This window comes from Vicia villosa, linkage group LG3 (genome assembly GCF_029867415.1).
Source record: "Vicia villosa cultivar HV-30 ecotype Madison, WI linkage group LG3, Vvil1.0, whole genome shotgun sequence".
Lineage (NCBI taxonomy): Eukaryota > Viridiplantae > Streptophyta > Magnoliopsida > Fabales > Fabaceae > Vicia > Vicia villosa.
Window position 1 is genome coordinate 152,543,435 of NC_081182.1, and position 22,596 is coordinate 152,566,030.

Sequence of the window (22,596 nt, forward strand, 5' to 3'; positions counted from 1 at the left end):
CTAAAATCTCAAACTCTCGCTCTGTTGATTTTATAACTTTAATAAATACGATTAGACACAAAAACCAGAAATAGGTGATTCTAAATAAAAGATTATTTAGGCCAATTTATTTCGGATCCTTCGGTTAAATTACTTTACATACCGATATCTAAGTGATTTAGCCAGACATATTAATTGGATTAAGCATGCAATAATAGATTCGGTTTATAAATCTAGGCATATTAATTCGAATACAATTAATAATCATACAAGAAATAAATGTAGTAAATAAAAACCGGAATGATATAAATCTGGAATAAATCTTTTTTTAGATCTTCAAGTACTCGAACTTCCACCACAAGTCGTTTGGATTGTTCTTCGATAAATGAAAATTCGGCATGAAATAAATCAAGGAAATAAAAACTTGGACCTAACGTAAGGTTAGACCAATTAAAGGTTCACAACAATTTCCGGTGTAGAAATTGTTGTGAGAAAAGATGAACTGGAATTTAAAACTAAAATAAAAATTAAATTGCTCAAATTAAATGAAAGTAGGAAAGCATAAAATTAAATGGTAACTCTTTCTCTTGCAAAAACTGGGAACCGGATAATGAACTATCAGGGTTATATTTATAATGGAGGCATGCAATGCAACGTTCGTATTCACTTCAGTCTCCACGTCCCTTCTTTTTCTCCGAAGAATTAGCGTTATATTGACTGAGAAAATGGAGACGTTATTTGAAGAAGACTTGAGACGTGCGTCTTAAGTGACCTAATATAATGGAGACGGGCGTCTTCGTGATGATGTGTCAAGGGAAGTGGGAGACGGGCGTCTCCACTCCTTTTAAGTGGTCTTCTTCCTTCAATTGGGCCGTCTGTTAGAACAAGAAATGTTCTGATCAATATTCTTAGTTTTGACGATAACATTATATATGAATTTTGTATAAGACAATGTGGTACTCTAATTATTCACGTTTTCCATTTCAGAAAAAAGTCTAAAAGAGTATGCACAAAATCAGCATTCAGAAGCTCTGACCAAGAAGATCTGGATGGCTTTATCAGAACATGGTCTGGAAGACATCAGAAGATGGTCTTGAGAAAATCAGAACATGATCTGGAAAGCATCAAAAGATGGCAATAAGAAGCAAAGTTCTGAAGATCTGATGGTATCACGCTCCAAAGCACTTCCAAAGTTTGATGACTGAGGTTGCATCTGCACCAACGCTGAAGACTCTGATATTCAAATGTTATTCTAATAGTCTGAGTCCAGAAGCAAGTACAAGATGAAAAGGCTACAACGTCAAATTTGTCTGACTGACAAAAGGAACGTTAGAAGCTACAAAAGGCAAAGTCAGCAAAAGCAGTTGAAGCATGGCTCGAGGTAGTTGACAAAAGAGTGAAACATTAAATGCAGCAGTGTACTATTCAAGGACGAGAAACCGAGAGAGGAGAGTCATTGTTGTTCACGGAAAGGAAGAGAGTCGTTGTTGTTGTCATTGTTCACGTTGAGAGCGAACCGAGAGAGACAGTAGCGATCAAGAGGAGAAAACCGTGAGAGAGAGTTGATGTTTATCTTCACGAATGAGAATCACGAGAGAGCAGAGAGCGAACCTGAGAGAGAGGTTGAATCGTTGTTGTAGATTCTTCAACGAGAGAGGAAAAAACCTTGAGAAGTTGTTGCTATTGTTGTTCGTCGCGAGAGATAGAGAAGCCGAGAGAGAGGCTTTTGCTGTTGTTGTTTTTCGTTTCATCGAGAGAGGAAATCGTGAGCAAGACAGGAACCGAGTTTGAGAGACAACGAGTTGCTATTGCTGTTGTTCCTCTATGTTTTTTTTCCAGAAAATAACGTGAGAGAGGAAGGAGAAAGAGGCGCTGCTTCTAAGTGTTGTTTTAGGGTCTGTTTGGTTCAAATGAGGGGGAGGGGAGGGAGGGATTTTAATGGAGGGAAGGGGAGGGGAGGGAAGGGGAGGGAATTTTATTAATTATATATATGTTTGGTTCAAACAAGAGGAGGGGAGGGGAGGGAATTTGGTTAAAAATACGTTTGGTTCACGAGGGGAGGGGAGGGGTTTTATTAATAGTTTACGTTTTTATCCTTATGATTTTATATAACTTATATGATATTCAAAGTTGAAAATTTCATAAATAATTTTTTGAAAATAATATTCGTAATATTTAATGATTAAAAATTTATAACTTACTACATAATATTAAAAAAATTAAATACACTTGATACGTATTATAACTTTTGGCGCAAAATTATCTATATGTTGATAACAACTTTTGAATACATAAAATATATTATCGATATATATATATATATAATATATAAAATAAAAAAAAATAATTGAATGGTTTAAAATGTTTTATATATATATATATATATATATATATATATAATAGAATATATAACAAAATTAGAAAAAAATTAATATAAATAAACATAAAAATAAAAATTATAATAAAAAATTAAAAATTTTAGTGATTATAAATTTTATTAAATAAATATAATAATTTAAAAGTAAAAAATAATTATAATAAATTGATATAAGCAATCGAGAAAAAAAAAAAGCAGACGTAAGAAAATAATAATTTTGAAATAATTAAATAAAATTGAGGGTATTTTAGTAAATATATTAATTTATTAAATATAAACAGTCACATTCCCTCCCCTCCCCTCCGAATCCCCCCGATTCGGGGGAACGCAAAATGTGTGATTTGGAGGGATTTTGCTCCCCTCCCCTCCCCTCCCCTCCCTTCCTAAAAATTGAACCAAACACATTTTATTATAAACATTCCCTCCCCTCCCCTCCATTTACCTCGAACCAAACACACCCTTAGGGTTTTTTTTAGAACCCAACTCTTGTGCTAAGCAGAGGCGGATCCGGGTCACACTGACCCGACCCGGTCCGGCCCATGTTTCCTTTATTTTTTTATTATTATTCAGCTTATTAATATATTTGGGCTGCTGCACCTGCATATGTAGTTTCTAACACCTCTGGCCCGATATCAGGTTTTTTAACTATTTCTTTTAGAAAATTATATTTCATAAAATGATTTAATATTTTAACTTTTATATAGGATTTTAATTCTCTTTTATAATCCTTATTAAAAACTCAAAAAAAATTTATTAGATACATACTTAATTTTATGTTTTCTAAATATTCTCACATAAAGCTACAAAAATATCTTCTTTTAGATTAATTTTCATTGAATTTGATATTTTCATATAATTTTTGTGTAGTTAATCATTTAAATTTTTATTTTATTACTGTCGCAAATATTATTCGAATTTTCTCACTTCATCCAAGACTTAGAGATTATTTCTCTGTTGTCTTTTGGATTTGTCTGTTTGTTTGGTCTTCCATTTGCTGTAGAAGTCCATAAACAATTATTGGATGATCATGGAATGCTGTAAGCTGTGAGCTTATCCGACGTTCTATTCTGCTGGTGTGGATGCTTAATATCTGTTGAGATCCTAATTTATTCCAAGCATATCACTTGAGGATCAAGGTAACACCTCAAACTCAGAAATCCAATTTCTCATTCTTCGAGGTAAACCTAAAACTCATAAAACTGTTTTCATAACAGTAATCATTTTAAATCAATTTCAATCAACTGTTTTCACAACAGTAATCAATTCAATTTCAAATCATTCAACTGTTTCTTATAAATAGTAAATCTTTCTTTGGGCATCTAATAGAGTGTAAGACCCAACACCTTCTTTCTTTTCATAGTTTATTTTCAAAAACTGTATTTACAAAATCTCCTTTCTGTTTTCAAAATATTCTTCTGGTATTTGAAGGGCATTATTCCCGGTGATACTCTTCAGATACCTATGTGACCTATGTCCATCTTCACTTCTTCTGTTTTCAAAAAACCTTTAACTGTTTATCATAAATATTCAACTGTTATCAATAAAACAACAAAATTGCTGGTGAGGCTTTGTACATACATCTTTAAAGGCCTCCACTCCATCCAGTTGAGGCTTTAAAAGCTTTCAATTTACAGTCTTCATTTAAATTACTGTCAAATATAAACTGTTTATATATTGTTTAGGACTACGTCTGAGTGTAAACCTTAGGACAATTAAACTATATATATATATTATTGGAATATGGCCTAGGATTGAGAATGTCTTCCCGGTGAAGGCTCTTTCCTAATTAGAGATCTGTAGTTCAAACCCTTAAGATGAATTATTCCCGGTGAAACATCTTGAAAAAGCCTTAGAACCCAAACTAGGATACATCCACCCAAGAGGAATTATTCCCGGTGAAACCTCTTACCCATTTGCTTAGAGCCAAAATAAGTTCAAAACCATATAGCTTTCTCTTGTGCTATAACAAGGAACCTCGATGACCCTCGATTAGCCTCCTCTTGGGCTTTGTACAAGGACCCACAGGCTTCTTAAAAGCATTCCCAGCTTCCTCTTGAGCTTGTATACAAGGACCCATCAGGTTTCTTATAAACATAGGAACAGGTCTTTAGTTACCTTTTAGCCTATCCTGGTGAGTTTCTTACATTCTTTAAACCAGACTTTAAACAAGCTAAGATTGTCTCAATATCATATTGAGTACACCTTTTGGAATGAGAGACATGGACAGTCTCTGTCACCCTTATCTTCATTTATCTTCCTTAGTAGAGTCTAGGATCCGTAGTTATCTATCCTCAATCAGAGTCAGCCTTAATCTCAGGCTTTAAACAAGAAGTCTCAATTAGATAATCCTTCTGTCATCATTCATAAATCCCTGGAAAGGTTTAGCTTCCAAAAAAAATCAGTCTTTTAATAGATAATTTCACCAGCTGAGTCAAAACCCCTGGAAAGGGTTAGCCTCCAAAAATTCATTCTTTCAAAAGATAATTTCCCCAGCTGAGTAAAATCCCGGGAAAGGGTTAGCCTCCAATCTCAGTCAGTAAAAGACATATTTCTCAATAAAGAGTCAGCCTCAATTCTGGGCTTTGTACAGAACACAAAGACTTCTTGGTTTAAATCAATCCCCAGTAGAGTTATCTCCCAGAGTCAATAAAATAATAAATCAATCAAAAGCCTCAAGCTTGGGCCTCATACAAGCCAGCTAAAAAATTAAATCTTTCAAACAATAGATAGACATAGCTCATCTTCATAGGTAGGTATTTCTCCTATCTCACCACAAACAAACAATCATTTCAAATAAACAATCATTTCAAACAAACAATCATTTCAAACATTCTCCCATTTAGGACTCATGAAAGGCATGCTCTGGCTACATCCCAGACTTGTACAACTTTCCCTAATTTGGTTGAGAATCTTTCATTCAGGAGGCATGTGGTCGCCATAGTTGATCAACCAAGTAGGCTCCCTCTCTTAATGAACAATTTTAGCTTTTCTGTCACTTAAAAAAATGTTTGTGGTGGAATAGTAGAAATACCTCTCTGTAAAGATGATTTCATGTCTCTTTACTGTAAACAGAGATTTAATTCAAGCTTCAACCTTGAGCTTCAAGCAAGGCATCAAAAATATTAATTTCCCTAATTAGTTCCCCGAACTACAAAAAACTCTGACTTCCATTAGGGATATGTAGGCATGAGGTTCACAAGGAATCTCAGCGAGCTAAACAAATACCAAAAATAGTCAGTCAGTCTGTCTTTTTTTTTCAAATCAATTCAATTCCTTCGCCTAACACAAAGGAGAAACTTTCCCAATAATCAGCAACAAACACAAACACATTGACACAGAGAAGGTTCCCGTAGAGTACTACGGATATGTAGGGTGCTTAAACTCTTCCCTATGTATAACCGACCTCCCGGACTCCAGAATTTCTAGTCTAGGTGAATCCCCACACTTAGCAAACTCCTAGGGTTTATTTGAGATCTTTTTCCCCTCTCCTACTCGTTAGGATAATTAAAAAGTTCGTGTGATATCGTAGGAAGAACTGAAACAAAATTCATCCCGCCCCGGGCGTATTTTCCTTCCAAATTCCGCGTGAAGGGGTCTAGCGTGCCGTCCTCCCAAGTGAAACAGGGAGGTAAAAAAAATGACACCAGAGAAAAATGGCGACTCTACTGGGGAAAGTAATAACCTTGGTTTTTCATCCAAACCAATGGTTGACCTGTGCTGGTCCAGCCCCCAATGAGAAATTAGGGATGCCAAATTCCCCCTCAAACAAGAGAAGTCCTGCCTAACCTCTGTGTCATTTCATATGTTTGCTGCATTTATATTTGTTTATTTTGCTTATTCTGTATCGGGAAAGGGCTTGATTCCCCCTTGTGGTGAGAAATCCTATACCCAGATTTGAGTGCAACATAAGATAGGATGGAGGATGTCTTCTCGGTGAAGGCCCTCTAATCTTGGTTCCCAAATCTACTCTTGGGATTTGCCTGGCTGGTTGTGATTAACTGCGCCAATGCATTCCGAGACTGATTTGTACCAGGAGGACCTAGAAACACATTAACCCCACTTAAAGCTTTTTTTAGGACATAGAACGGTGATTACGAAAATAATTGTCACGCAGATACTACACTCAGAGAAAACTCTCTTATAGATACTAGTCAATGTATCTTTAAGATTGAGCAAAAGCTCTGAGACCCTTAGAACCCGTTCTACAGGTACAAAAATCCTTATCCTTAGTTTACCATGGGGCGAGGTTTGCGTTGTGACTTCATGACCACTATACCCTTCTACGCCATGTTTGTTTAAAAACTCTTGTGTGTGCATTCATGCATTCATGCATCATTCATAATAAATAAATAAAAAGTCTTTTTCGAGTCGTTTTTCAAGGAAACTAAATAATGAACGTTTTGAACTTCATAGAAAGAGAGAAACGGAGAAAGGACTTAAGGATCTATACCATGGATTACGGAAGAAAGAGAGCTAGGAAATACACCTTCAAGATTCCTAAGGTAGAGGAATTAGAAAAGCTCGGGAAACTGGTGGTCAACCCTTAGGCTTTCAAGGAGAAGTATGGAAAACTTCCGCCTCTTCTCAATACCAACATTGTGAATGGGATCCTTCCCACATTGGTACAGTTTTATGATCCAACGTATCACTGTTTTACCTTTCCGAATTATCAACTCATGCCTACGTTAGAGGAGTACTCTCATCTGATTGGAATACCCGTGTACGCGCAAGATCCGTACTCCGGTTTGGAAAAGAATCTTGACGACATTATCATTGCTGCAACTACTCCCTTAAACATAGTCGACATCAGAACTCATATGGTGAGTAAAGGAGGAATTAAAGGATTACCCTCTAAGTTCTTGTTAGATCAAGCTCGGTACTTCGTCAGCGTCCAAGATATGAGTGCTTTTGAGGAAATCTTGGCTTTGCTTATCTACGGGTTGTTTTTGTTTCCTAACATTAACGACTTCGTCGACATCAACGCAATTAAGATCTTCTTAATTGGAAATCCAGTTCCAACCTTGCTTGCGGATGCTTATCACTCTGTGCATTCAAGAAACCTGCAGCGAGGAGGATTAATCACATGTTTTGTACCGTTGTTATATGAATGGTTCGTCTCGCACCTGCCAAAATCTAGCACTTTCTAGAACATGAGGGATGGAATTTACTGGTCACAGAAAATCATGTCCCTCACTCATTCGGACATTGAGTGGTGTAGTCCTGACAATGACGAAACCAAGATCATCTTCAGTTGCAGAAGTTATCCCAACGTACCCCTTATTGGAACTAAGGGAGGAATCAGTTATAATCCAGCTTTAGCCCGTCGTCAATACGGCTATCCCATGAAAAATATACCAAGTAGTATTCAATTGGAGGGTCTGTTCTTCAATAACATCGACGATCATGGTAACATGCTGAAGAAGGAAATTGTCCAAGCCTGGCGTCTTGTTCACAACAAAGGGAGAAGATTGTTAGGAAAACATCTTTGCATCTCCCTGGATCCTAACCTTCAATGGGTACGAATTAGGGCATTCAAGCTCAGGATGCCATATCAACATCAAGAACCTATTCCCCTAAGGGAACCAATTTGCCTTTTCTCCACCGATGTTGAAAAACTGCAAGCAGCATTAAACAAGGTATGCCAAGAAAGGAATGCTTGGAGGAACAAGTACCGAGTCATCAACACGGAAAACGTTGAGATTCAGAACATTCTAAGAAGGAAGGATGAGTTACTTGAAGTACTCGATCGACAAGTGACACAATCGTCACTTTCTCATCATATCCCTCCAGCTTCCTGGATCATCGATCAACTCACGTCAGAGAACGCTCAGCTCAAGAAACAGAAGAAAATGTTAGAACGTGAAGTCGGCTCTTCGTCAAAGTTTTAAAGTCCTTTCTCTCTGTTTCCCTGTATTTCCCTTTTCCAAAGTGTGTAAAAAACGGCGTTTTCGCTTAATCAATAAAAGTTTGATGTTTCATAATGTAATTATGGTGTTTCCTTGAAAAATACTAACTTAATTACACATCATGCATCGCTTTAGTCATACGCACTGACATGAGAATTGTCGCGGATCTAATCGTCACTTTCCTTTCTCCAAAAAGAGAGGAAGAGAAGGAGGTGAACCAAGACATTCAAGTTGTCTCATCCATACAACACTCGTTCAAGTCGCAAGAAAAGAATGGAAGACTTTGAGCAAGAGAATGGAGAACTCAGAGAAGAGGTTACTACTCTCAAAGATGCTGTTGAAAGGCTCAATAGTATGGTAGAAGCCCTGGTGGTTGCACAAAATCGACCAACGCCAGAAGAACCACAAAGGACTGTGGTTTCCGAGATTGTTTCTACTCCTATTCCTCAGTATACCATGCCGCCCAACCGACCTTGAGGCATGCCGTATAACTTTATTCCAGACGGGTACATACCCCCAGTTTTTGAAGTTCCAAGAGCTACAACGGATGTGTATCCACCGGAGGGTTACAGACCTCTGGAAATTGAAGTTCCAAGAGCAACAGAAATGGGTTTCACATAACAGAATACTGAGATACCAAGATCCGCTGTCATGGCTTCTCCACGACCATTTGTGCATACTTTTCCTCCACCGGGTGGACAAGTATATCATCACGCTCCTAGTGAGGACGCTGGCGTGTATGAAAGATTGGACGAGTTCCAGGAACAGTTTCTGCAAATGCAGAAAGAACTCAAGACTCTCTGTGGACAAGATCTATTTGGAAAGAATGCTGCAGACCTCTGTCTGGTTCCAAATGTTAAGATTCCTCACAAATTCAAAGTACCAGAGTTCGAGAAGTACAAAGGGAATTCATGCCCACAAAGTCACCTAGTGATGTATGCTCGAAGGATGTCAACTCAGACTGATAATCAACAATTGCTCATTCATTATTTTCAAGACAGCCTGACTGGTGTTGCACTCAAACGGTACATGAACTTGGACAGTTCAGAGATTCGTACTTTTTGAGACCTCGGAGAGGCCTTCGTCAAACAGTATAAGTACAATCTGGATATGGTTCCCGACAGAGATCAACTCCGGGCCATGACTCAAAAGGATAGAGAAAGATTCAAGGAATACGCTCAGAGATGGCGTGAAGTTTCTGCTCAAAATTGTCCTCCACTTGAAGAGAAAGAAATGACGAAAATCTATCTCAAGACTTTGAGTCCATTTTACTACGGACGAATGGTTGCAAGTGCGCCAGGTGACTTTACCGAGGTGGTAAACATGGGTGTACGTTTAGAAGAAGCAGTTCGAGAAGGTCGCTTGAACAAAGAACCAAAATCTTCTATTGGTCCAAGGAAGTATGGAAGTTCTTTCCAGAAGAAAAAGGATCAAGATGTCAACAATGTCTTGCACAAAACCAGAAAGAGGTTCCAACCTCAAATTGCAGCAATAAATCCGGTTGTTAACTCAGCGCCAGCTTATCAACCTCAGGTTTCTCAACAACCATTTCAACAAAGGTCGCAGCAACCTCAGCAACATGTTCGACCTCCAAATTACAACAATCGGGCACAAAGGTATCCTCCCTTTGACCCCATACCAATACCGTATGCGGAATTGTTTCCAACACTATTGGCAAAAGGACTCATTCAGACAAAGAGCCCTCCAAATCCTGCAAATGAATCTTCACCATGGTTCAAGGCGGACCAATCTTGTCCGTATCATCAGGGGGCACCAGGTCACAACATTGGGAGTTGTCTTAATTTCAAAATTGACGTCCAACGATTAGTAAAAAGCGGAATGCTATCCTTCAAATATACTAATCCAAATGTCCAGGAAAATCCTTTACCGCAGCATAAAGAAGCTCCAATGAATTTGATAGATCAACACTCCAACGTCATTCAAATCTACGACATTCGTCAGATAGGAGAGAATCTTGTCAAGATGCACGCTAAACAAGCTGGGTACGGCCACGTACCACCTCACAACTACTTCGCATGTGATATTTGTCCAAAGAATAATCAAGGATGCGTTGTGGTTCAAGCTGCATTACAAGAACAAATGGATTTAGGATGGATTCAGCACATCCGAGTCAAAATTGAATACGACGTCAACATGGTTCAAGGATATCCAGGAGAATACAAGATCTACAAAGTTGAAGATCTCGAAGGATCGATAGTCAGGTTCCATAAGACTTTAAATGGACTTGCCTACTTTGGAACGAATTTCCATCCTTACAGTAGATGTAGAATGATCGCGACTTTACGTGTCTATAAATCTGATGACTGCAAGTGCACAGTCGTGTCGTGTAGTTTTAAAAGATATCGAATCCACAGGGACTATGAGTCGATCTACCGTTATCTAAGGTTACTATGTAAAGCTAGGGCTACTAAAATTTTGATTGTTCCTAAGGGATAGTGATAGTGAGAAATAAAGAATATAATAAAAGACAGGTATCAGTATGTATTTCGTTTAACTTAAGGTAATCCGAAGGTCCATTGGCTTTTGCATAATTTAATTAAAAATCTTTACTAATTCAATTGATTAAAAATCCTCATCTCAAACTTTCGCTCTGTTGATTCAGATTACTATCCTAATCCTAATGTACGCTTTCGCCATCCCATTAGATTTTAGAAGAGCTTTTTGGAAACAACGTAATTAATAAAATGCCTATTTTATGAAGTTGTTATCTATTTAAATCTCCTAATCTCAAACTTTCGCTCTATTGACTCGGAACAAGCTAATATCCCTAACGTACGCTTTCGCCATCCCGCTCGGGTGTAAAAACAATTTTTGAAAATAAATAAGTCCCAATTAGTTTTAATACGCTTTCGCCATCCTTAAAACTAATGTCCTATGTCTACTATCTGGTTAAAGATCTCAAACTTTCGCTCTATTGATTTTAACCTTTGACCGTCTTAACCCCTCAAAGTTTCGCTCTATTGGTTTTAAGACTTACTAATTAAATTAGACATATAAACCAAAAATAAGTGATATTTAATAAAACATAATTAAGCCAATTTATTTCGGATCCCTCGGTTAACTTACTCTACATACCGACACCTTAGTAATTTAGGCATGTTAATAGGCAAACAATATATCATGCAAATAAACATATAAATAAGGCGGTAAATATTAAACCTGAATTAAATAAATGGCAAGTAAATCTTCAAGTATCGAACCTCCACCACAGGTTGGCTGGATCGTTCTTCGGAATTTAAACGTACAGAAAATAAAACAAGGAAATAAAAACGATAAATATAACTTAAGGCTAGATTTATAAAAAGTTCACAACAATTTCCGGTGTAGAAATCGTTGTGAGAAAATAAGTGTTTGAATGAAAGCAGAATGAAAAATATGATTCGCGGTACAATTTCGGCAGCACTTCGTTAGCAGGAAATCGGACACTTTGGACTGAAGTGACTGCTTCTATTTATAGGGGATGCTTTGCAGTGACGTTGCGTGAAAAGAGGAAGCTCTTCAGACTGGCTTGGAGACGTGCGTCTCCGATTCTTCAGGAAGACTGGGCGCAAGACTTGAGACGTGCGTCTCAAGTGGAGAAACTTTAGGGAAATGGAGACGTGTGTCTCCCTTTTGCTGACGTGGCATAGAGACGTTGGAGACGTGCGTCTCCGCTTACTTGTGTGGATTGGGCTGCTTTCCTTCGTGGGCTGGATTGCTTCATTGGGTCTTTGGGTCTCTTTCAGCACACTTGGGCCTTATTTGCACTCCCTTTTTACTTCAGCACCTATTTTTCGTCTTTTAGGCATAGATATGGGTCGTTTTAGCTCCATTTCTTCTCTTTTTCACAATTAGTCATAATAAGAGTGTAAAACCTGAAACAAAGCAAAAACTCGCGTAATATCATAATAAATCAATATAATAAACGGAAAATGCTATAAATATCTATGGATTTCAGGCTAAATATACGATATAAAATCGTGTTATCAAATTCCCCCAGACTTGAACCTTTGCTTGTCCTCAAGCAAAATAGCAAGATAGAAATGGGAGGTTAGCAAAATGAAACACGCTTCCACCACATCGTTCGGTCACACTCAGCTACATTGTGTTCTTGTTTGAAAATAATGTTGCAGATCAAACAATAAACTTATAGTAGCGACACTAGACAACTCCCAGTATGCATACCAATCCGAATCATGCCATTATAGCTCGACCTTTTGACTCGTCATCATGTTTTACCCTTTTCATTCGCGCGCAATCACATTAAGCCCATTATCTTGACACGCACATAGCAGAGTAGTCGGTTAGTGACTATGATCCTTCTCATGGAGTTCTGGCACAATATGTGGTATACTCCTTAGCATTCACTTGTAGATTGTGGGGAATCGGACAATAGTCCTTCCTACCAAGTTCAGTACCAGATGACTTCTGAACCAATCAACAATGAGTTTTTAAATTCTTTGTATTCGAGATTTGCGACCGTTAGGTTAAATGATCTTGTGAGGATCACCTTACTTAGTAGGCACATTTCTTATTATGGTTAAGCACATAATTATTATTATGAGGATCATACACTTATATTCATCGACTCTCTGCGTAGTTTGTATCTAAGACGGTGCCGACTGCTAGAATAAACTACTTAGGGTTACTTCAAAAATTAAAGTTGATGGTTTCGGTATAACGGGTATTCAAATCGGTTACGCATACTTGGGGGTTTTAGAGTGTCGCGACAATAAGGGTATTGACTTGAATCAATTTCTATGCGTTGAGTGTTTGAGTAGCTTCGTATTTCTCAAACGTGTGGGGTTTTTGCGTTTATCGTTTAAGAGCAAAATTTTTTGTTAAGGCTCAAGAAACTGGAAGAAATTGAAATAACTACGGAATTATAAAGATAAGACTTGAAATTCCATAAATATTCTTTATTGAATTAGAAAAAACATTACAAGGAAGGGAAATAAACTAAAAGGAAATAAACTAAAAGGAAATAAAAACTAAAGCAAGTAATACGACTCCCCCAGACTTAGATGATGCAATGTCCTCAGTGCATGAGAACTACTCCTCAGTGTTGCGGTTGCGAGAACTGCTTGTGCCTCTTGTACGAACACGGCGACGTCTATCAGTAGGAGAGCCATTCACACGAATGTTAAGATCATGCAATTGTGTAGCAATTTCAGTGTATTGGCCTTCGTTCCTAATAGCATAGTCACGGTGCTCCTGTTGCATCTCTCGAATAAGCCTCAGTGTTTCATTTTGATTTGTCTGCATAGCTTGAAATAGGTGGTCTTGTCGTTGAATTGCAGCATACATGGCATCAAGAGTGATAGGCGGAGGGTTGTTTTGAGGAGGTTGGTTGTCATCAGCTTGTCCTTGGTTGAGTTCTTCTTCATTTGCATCCATAGGTTCATTAGGATGTTCAGGTTGGTTATCCTGAGGATTGTCTTCAATGAGCCTCCAACGCTGAACATAACGGATGTTGATTCTTTCGAGGCACGGAAGGATGACATAAGGAATCAGAACTTTGTTGATGACCAAAGTGTATCGGCCATCATGGCGGGGTGAAACTAAGTGGGAGTCACGGCAATAAGTGAGGTCGAGTGATTGAGCAGGTAGCATGAGATGAGAGAGGGAGAGGAGATCATCACCAAGGCCTAGAGCACATGCCAAGGTGGTAATAAGTCCGCCAAACAAAAAGGGGTTTGTAGCGGGGGCGTTGACACAACCTTGGATATGTTGGAGCATAAAAGGTGCGGCATTGAAACGGATGTTGTGTAGCGCACAATAAAGGAAAAATAATTCATGCTGATTTACCTTATGGTTGTTGGATCTCGCAAAAATAGTATGCCCCAAAACACGCTGAAAATAACGTATAGCGGGGTTTTGAATGTGAGAAGCATGTAGAGCCCTCCAACCAGTAGGAACTTCGCCAGTGAGATTAAACCACAGGTCGAAAGCATGTTGCTCCCATGAACGACCATTGAGTTCTTGAAAGATAGTGCGGAGAGCATTTGGTGACGTATTAAAGTGCAAGTACGTAGCCACTACTTCTTGATCCAAAGTATATTCACGGTTGAACATCCGAAATTGGATGCTACCGGTTGAGAGCGGTTGATTAGAAGGAGTGTCGTAGTTGAAAGAACTCAAGAATTCTAAGACGAGCGGCTCATAAGTTGGTACGGGTTCGGTACAAAGATGGCGTAGGCTAGATTTGGTGAGTAAACGGGTGACACCATCAGTGAGACCCAAAGTTTCTAGACATTCGGTGTTCACAAATTTTGTGGGAACAACTGAACGTTCATAGAAGGCGATGTATTTTGTTCGTTGAGCCTCATTGTCATCTTCTCGGAAAATAATATTTGAAAGGTCGGGAGGTGGTCTCTCAGGACGCACACTACGGATGATTGAACGTGGAGGCATGGTGAGTTTGAAAATGGAAAATAGAAATGAGAGTAGAATGGTAGAAAATGGTATGAAGGTTGTGAAAAGTAAGAGTGGTGGTGGTGTGGTTTTATAGTGAGGTTTGAGAATGGTGTGGTTAATGTAGAATTAAAATGGATTAATGGTGGTGTTTGAAGTTTGAATGGAAAAGAGAAATGGGAAATGATGTAGAGTTAAAGAGGTGAATGATGGAGGATGAATGATGTTTATGGTGTTTAAATGGAATAAATAGGGGAAGAATGAGGAAGAATGAATTTTGAAATTCAAATTCAAAATTCAAAAATGGGATAAATGTGGTCTTCTGCGTGGTCAAAAAGGCAGCACAGACTGTTGGCCTTGGGAAGGCGCGCGTCTCAGGCAGCCAGTCTGCTGGGGGACAGGCATGGAGACGTGTGTCTCCTGTCCTATGCATGTAGACTGCTGGTCCCACATGAATGGAGACGTGCGTCTCCTAGTTCAGGTAAGTGGTTTCCACGCGTGCAGGGGTGGACCAATTCTGATAGTAGCATTAATACATAATACCAGCTCAGTACAGTGTCATTGTATCATACTATAAACGGCAAAAATATGGTATACAGGAATGCATAGCAGTTTAATAGTGATGTAGTAAAAACACAGCAGCAGTAATAAATAGAATATTGCATTTAAAATTAAACCGGTACTGAGTGTTAACAGGAGCAGAATGTAAAAGTGCAGAAAATTAAATTCTAAACTAGGAATTTGAAATTACTAAAACTAGAAATAAAATCTAATAATCTAAACTGTAACATCTAGCCACGTCTATTGTTGTGCACATTAGAATAAATGTTTTTGAAGACTTCGTCGAACTGAGCATTGACGGTGTCGATGAAATCGAAGAAATGCATTTGCAAAGTGTGAAGCTTGTTGCGCACATGTTGTACATCTTGTTGCAGTGCAGTGATGGCTTGCTCGTGCGTGTTCAGATTAGGCATTCTTTGATTCACCGATGCGGTGGATGCAGCGGGTTGTTGTTGCTCGAGCTCGACATCAGTCATATCAACAGTGTAATCATCAACAGAATCTTCAGAGGGAGTTTCAGGCTCATACTCAGGTATAGGTTCATCTTCAGAAAGAGGTTCATAATCAGGAATGGGTTCATCTTCAGGATTAGGGTCATAGTATCCAGGAGGAGTGTCAGGCTCAGATTCTGATACGTGCATTTCCTCATCAAAATGTTCATAAGCTTGAGGGGTTTCAGGTGAGGGTTCTCTCTCAGGAATCTGACCATAGTAAAGCCAGTTAGATGGGTTGTGCGCACTCGTCCTTGGACTCGGTAAAGTCAACTGATCCAATACTTTGTTATCAATGAGTAAATCAAACTGATCAGGTCCAAGGTTACCGATGATACCTCGGTTAAAGCAGAAATGAATGTCCATAGAATTGTGGGAACCAAGAGGTGTCAATCTAAGCAAAGGTACTCTCATTCCTATAGCATTAGCAATCATAGTGACAAATCCGCCGATCCTAATAGGTAAAACTTCGTCTTGCGTGATGCGCTCGAAGTTTGTTAGCTTGAATGCGATGGCATTGACCGGGCGATTCTGAGAGGAGCAGAACATGATGAATAACTCTTCTCTAGAAACTTCAGTGATATTATCAGGTTTTCCAAAGATGTAGTGAGCAATGATCTTATGGAAGTATCTGAAAGCGGGGTTATGGATGTTCTCAGACTGGAATTCGTTCTCTTCAGGGTTGTCGTTTCCAGTGATCTTGCCCCAGTATCTTTCCAACTCCCAGTAAGCAAGACTGTCTTCAGCTACTTTGGTGTATACATCTGATCCATGAGGTAGCTCTAGCATTTCAGCAAAATCTCGGATGCAAAAATTAAATTCCATACCAAAGAGTCTAAAGAGAATGACTCCTTTTCTCAGTCCTTGTCCACAGTTAGGAAGATAGGTCAGGGAGCTCAAGAATTCCAGAGTGAGCTTCCGGTAGGTACTAAACTTGCGGAACAGGTGAGAACCAGTCCAACCAATTTGGTTTAGCAGGTGCAAAACGCTTTCTTCGATACCAAGTCGTACCATAGTCGGTTGGTGAGGGTAGCAAGTCAAATCCATTTGTCTTTCAGCCAGCTTATCAAATCTTGCTTCTTGTCCTCTACCACGGAACACAACTTCCATATTATCGACTTCTTGCATCTTAGTTAGTAGTTAAGAAAAATCTAGAAGTTGAAAATATTAAGATTAAATTAGAACTAGGCTAGTGTTTATTTAAAATAAAATTAAATAACAAGTTATAATAATAAATATAATTATAAAAGGAAATATTTTCTCGAATTAAGATAGCAGTTATAATTATAATAATTATTATAAGATGTATGAAAAAAAATAAAAATGATTAAAATTAAAATAATTAAAAATAGAATAGATTATTTAAATGAAAATTAAAAGGTTAAAAATAAAAATAAAATAAAATAAAAGAATAAATAAATGTGGGTTGTCTCCCACCAAGCGCTTTGTTTTATGTCGTAAGCTCGACGATTTTAAAAATAGAAAACTATTTTTTCGAAAGAGCGGGCAGCTCGTCAAGTTTAAAAACTTCGATGTTTTCATCGTGTTTGAGATGATGGTAATACTTAAGGCGTTGCCCATTTACGACAAAAGGTTTGATGGTTTCTCCTTTGATTTCTATCGCTCCACTCGGAAATATGTTAGTTATTTCGAAAGGACCGGACCATCTAGATCGTAACTTACCAGGAAATAATTTTAGTCTCGAATTAAATAAAAGTACTTTATCGCCTATGCTAAATTTTTTCCTAGATATACGCTTGTCGTGCCATTTTTTCGTTCTCTCTTTATAGATTTTGGCGTTTTCGTAAGCGTCTTGTCTAAGTTCTTCCAATTCGTTTATGTCTAGAAGTCGTCTCTCACCAGCGGCAGTGTAGTTTAGGTTTAAGTTCTTAATGGCCCAATAGGCTTTATGTTCTAACTCTACCGGGAGGTGGCATGATTTTCCATAAACGAGTTTGAATGGGGTTGTTCCAATTGGAGTTTTGAAAGCTGTTCTATAAGCCCATAAAGCTTCGTTTAGCTTGGTTGACCAATCTTTTCTAGATATAGCAACAGTTTTCTCCAATATTTGTTTTATTTCACGGTTAGATACTTCTACTTGTCCGCTTGTTTGTGGGTGGTACGGTGTAGCTATTCGATGATTTACTCCATATTTTCGAAGGAGTTTCTCAAGTATTCTTGAAATGAAATGGGAACCACCATCGCTAATTACCAGTCTTGGCACACCGAACCTAGGAAAGATGACGTTTTTGAAGAGTTTGATAACTACTCGTGTATCGTTTGTAGGAGAAGCGATAGCTTCTATCCATTTCGAAACGTAATCGACAGCTACGAGTATATATTGATTTCCAAACGATGACGGAAACGGTCCCATAAAGTCTATTCCCTAGACGTCAAATATTTCTACTTCAAGAATGCCTTTTTGAGGCATTTCATCACGTCTCGAAATGTTTCCGGTTCGTTGGCATCTATCACAGTTTATTACAGCAAAATAAACGTCTTTCCAAAGGTTGGGCCAGAAGAGTCCAGATTGAAGGATTTTGGCGCAGGTTCTAGATGTGCTATGGTGTCCTCCACACGGTGCAGAATGGCAGTGTGTTATTATACTTCCTATTTCTTCCTCGGGTACACAACGTCTAAAGATTCCATCGGGGCCTCTTTTGAACAGGAGTGGGTCGTCCCAATAGTAATGTTTTATGTCATGGAAGAATTTCTTCTTCTGTTGGTAACTTAGATCAGGAGGAAGCACACCAGCAGCTAGGTAGTTTACGAAATCTGCATACCAAGGTGTGTCAGAGCTGGCTAAAGCTATTTCAGCTAAGTTGTTGGTTTCAGGGTTTGGATGGTATGGTTCGAATTCATTTGCTTCTAATTGAGCGATGAGTCTTTCATAAGGGAAATTATCGTCAATTGGTACTTGTTCGGGTTTTAGATTTTCCAATCGAGAGAGGTGATCTGCTACGACATTTTCAGTACCCTTTTTATCTTTAATTTCCAGGTCGAACTCTTGTAGTAACAAGATCCATCTCAAAAGTCTTGGTTTGGCGTCCTTTTTGGTTAGGAGGTACCTAATGGCGGCATGGTCAGTGTATATGATTATTTTGGCTCCTACCAGGTAAGAACGGAACTTGTATAGTGCAAATACGACAGCTAATAATTCTTTTTCTGTCGTGGCGTAATTCATTTGAGCTTCGTCTAGGGTTCTACTCGCATAGTATATGACATGTAGCTTCTTATCTTTTCTTTTCCCTAGAACGGCTCCTACAGCATAATCACTTGCGTCACACATTATTTCGAAAGGCTCATTCCAGTCGGGAGGTTGCATAATTGGCGCAGATATTAATGCTCGTTTAAGCGTATGAAATGCTTCAGTGCATTTATCGGTAAAAATGAATTCGGCGTCTTTCATTAGTAGTTCAGTTAAGGGTTTTGTAATTTTAGAGAAATCCTTAATGAAACGTCGGTAAAAACCAGCGTGTCCCAGAAAACTTCTTATTTCTCTAACGGTTTTGGGAGGTTGAAGGTTTTCGATAATTTCGATTTTAGATTTATCCACTTCGATCCCTCTATCGGATACGATGTGTCCAAGTACAATTCCTTGTCGAACCATGAAATGGCATTTTTCCCAATTAAGGACTAGGTTAACGCTTACGCATCGTTTAAGTACCAGTTCAATGTTCTCTAAACATGTTTCGAAACTTCCTCCACAGACAGAGAAGTCGTCCATAAAGACTTCCATTATTCCATCTAGGAAGTCGGCAAATATTGCCATCATGCATCTTTGGAAGGTCGCGGGTGCATTGCATAGTCCAAAAGGCATTCGTCTATAAGCGAATGTACCATAAGGACAGGTAAACGTGGTCTTCTCTTGGTCGTCAGGGTGGATAGGAATTTGGAAAAATCCGGAGTATCCATCCAGATAACAGAAATGTGAGTGTTTAGCTAGGCGTTCGAGCATTTGATCTATGAAAGGTAAAGGGAAATGGTCTTTTCGGGTAGCTTTGTTTAGCTTCCTATAGTCAATGCACATTCTCCATCCAGTTTGGGTACGTTGTGCTACAGATTCGCCTTTAGCGTTAGTGATTACAGTAACTCCTCCTTTCTTTGGTACGACGTGAACAGGGCTAACCCATTTACTATCGGATATAGGATATATTATTCCGGCTTCTAGCAGCTTTTGGATTTCCTTTTTAACCACATAGCTCATAATAGGATTTATCCGTCTTTGATGTTCCCTAGAGGTTTTACAATCGTCTTCGAGCATAATGCGGTGCATACAGAGGGAAGGACTTATTCCTTTCAAATCTGATATGTTATATCCTAAAGCGGTCGGGTATTTTCTTAGGACATTAAGTAATTTTTCAGTCTCGGTTCGTCCTAAGTTGGCGTTCACTATAACTGGTCGGTTTAGTTCTTCGTCTAGAAATTCGTATCTAAGATCGGTAGGAAGTGTTTTCAGCTCTATAACAGGTTTCTTAAGTCCAGGTATAGGATCGGGAGTTAAAGCTAAGCATTCACTCAGGTGGTCATCTTGATATTCCTCACGCCAGTTGTCATCTTCAAGAATTGGCGGTATAGGAATTCTTAGGATCTCAGTTTCCTTATTTGGTTCGGATTTTATTTCTTTGACACACTCGTCGATTATGTCAGCAGAACAGCATGTGTCAATTATAGAAGGTGCTTTTAGGAATTGGGAAAGGATAAATTCTATTTTCTCTTCTCCTACTTCGAAAGTAAGCTTTCCTCGCTTTACATCTATAATTGCACCAGCGGTTGCTAAGAACGGTCTTCCTAATATGATCGGGATGTTAGAATCTTCTTGGATATCCATAATGATGAAGCCAGTTGGGATGTAGAATTGACCTACACGAACAGGGATATTTTCTAACATTCCTACAGGGTATTTTACTGAACGGTCAGCTAGTTGAAGAGACATTCTCGTTGCTTTAAGCTCACCTAGATTTAGTTTCTTACAGGTTGAAAGAGGCATCAAACTAACACTAGCTCCTAAATCGCACAAGGCCTTCTCTATAATGGTTTTACCTATTACGCAGGGTATAGAGAAACTACCAGGGTCTTTCAGTTTTGGAGGCATGTTATTTTGGATGATAGCGCTACATTCAGCGGTAAGCGTTACGGTTTCGTTATCCTTGAGTTTCTTTTTGTTTGATAAGATTTCTTTTAGGAATTTAGCGTACGAAGGCATTTCAGTTATGGCTTCTGTGAATGGTATGGTTATGTTTAATTGTTTCAGAAGTTCTACAAATCTTTTAAATTGCGCTTCGGTTTTTGATTTAGCTAATCTCTGAGGATAAGGAATTGGTGGCTTATAAGGTGGTGGTGGAACATAAGGTTTCTCTTTTTCAGGTTCCACTTCGTTATTGTTCGCTTTAGTCTTAGCAGTTTGGTCATCAGTTGATGTCTTTTGGGTTTCCTTTGGCTCTTGTTGTGACATGGGTACGTTTTGAGTTCTAGGATCAATGGGTCCATCGTAATTCGTTCCACTTCGTAGTGTTATTGCGTTCGCATGTCCTTTAGGATTAGGTTGTGGTTGAGCAGGAAACGTGCTAGCAGGGGCAGCAGTAGGTGCTTGTTGTTGGGCTACTTGTGAGATTTGAGTTTCTAGCATTTTGTTATGAGTAGCTAAAGCATCTACTTTGTTCGATAGTTGTTTTAGTTGCTCGCTGTTGTGGATGTTTTGGTTCAGGAAGTCTTTATTGGTTTGTTGTTGGGAAGCTATGAAGTTCTCCATCATGATTTCTTGATTCGACTTCCTAGGGGTATTTTGAGCAGCTACAGGCGCTTTTTGGTAGCCAGGTGGTACAGCAGGTGCTTGTTCAGGTGCGTACAACGCATTGTTGTTCTTATAAGAAAATTTCGGGTGGTTTTTCCATCCAGGGTTGTACGTGTTAGAATAAGGGTTTCCTTGAGCATAGTTTACTTGATCAGATGGGACTCCAGTCAAGAGTTGACATTCGGCAACTACATGTCCAGTCAATCCACAGATCTCGCAGTTAGGTGTTACAGCAGCAGCGGTGGCTGAAGGAGTGATGGCTAATTAAGTTCTTGATCTTTTGAGTTAAAGCGTCTACTTTAGCGTTAACGCGGTCTATACCACTTACTTCGTACATTCCTCCTTTGGTTTGGGTTTTCTCTAGAGCGGCTCGTTCTCCACCCCATTGGTAATGGTTTTGTGCCATGTTCTCTATGAGTTTGTATGCTTCATCATGGGGTTTGTCCATTAATGCTCCGCCAGCAGCGGCATCTATAGTCATTTTAGTGTTATATAAGAGACCACCATAGAAAGTATGGATGATCAGCCATGGTTCGAGTCCATGATGAGGGCATATTCTAAGCATGTCCTTGTAACGTTCCCAAGCTTAAAAGAGTGATTCGTTATCTTTCTGGGTAAATCCGTTGATTTGACCTCTAAGCATAGCAGTTTTGCTAGGCGGAAAGTATCTTGCTAAGAATACTCTCTTCAATTCATCCCATGTAGTTATGGAATTAGAAGGCAGGGATTGAAGCCACGCTCTAGCTCTATCTCTTAAGGAGAAAGGAAAGAGACGTAATCGAATAGCTTCGGGACTAACGTTGTTGGCTTTGACAGTGTCGGCGTATTGCACGAATACAGATAAATGAAGGTTAGGGTCGTCTACAGGGCTTCCAGAGAATTGATTCTGTTGAACAGCTTGGACCAGCGAAGGTTTCAGTTTGAAATTGTTTGCCTCAATCGCAGGTGGTGCGATACTTGAGTGCGGTTCAGCGCGCGAAGGAGCGGCATAGTCTCTAAGAGGACGAATAACAGCCATCTCTAACTTCGGGGTGATTTGATTAATTTGATCAGTAAAAGTCAATTCCTGATTAA

General features: G+C 38.8%; 1 non-coding gene across 1 annotated transcript; it reads left to right on the forward strand.

The window, feature by feature from the left end:
• The first annotated feature begins 22,058 nt into the window (after positions 1 to 22,058).
• Positions 22,059 to 22,165, forward strand: LOC131593720 (small nucleolar RNA R71). The gene has a single exon (XR_009281103.1). It is a non-coding gene; the product is annotated as a small nucleolar RNA R71 (small nucleolar RNA).
• The last annotated feature ends 431 nt before the right edge of the window (positions 22,166 to 22,596 follow it).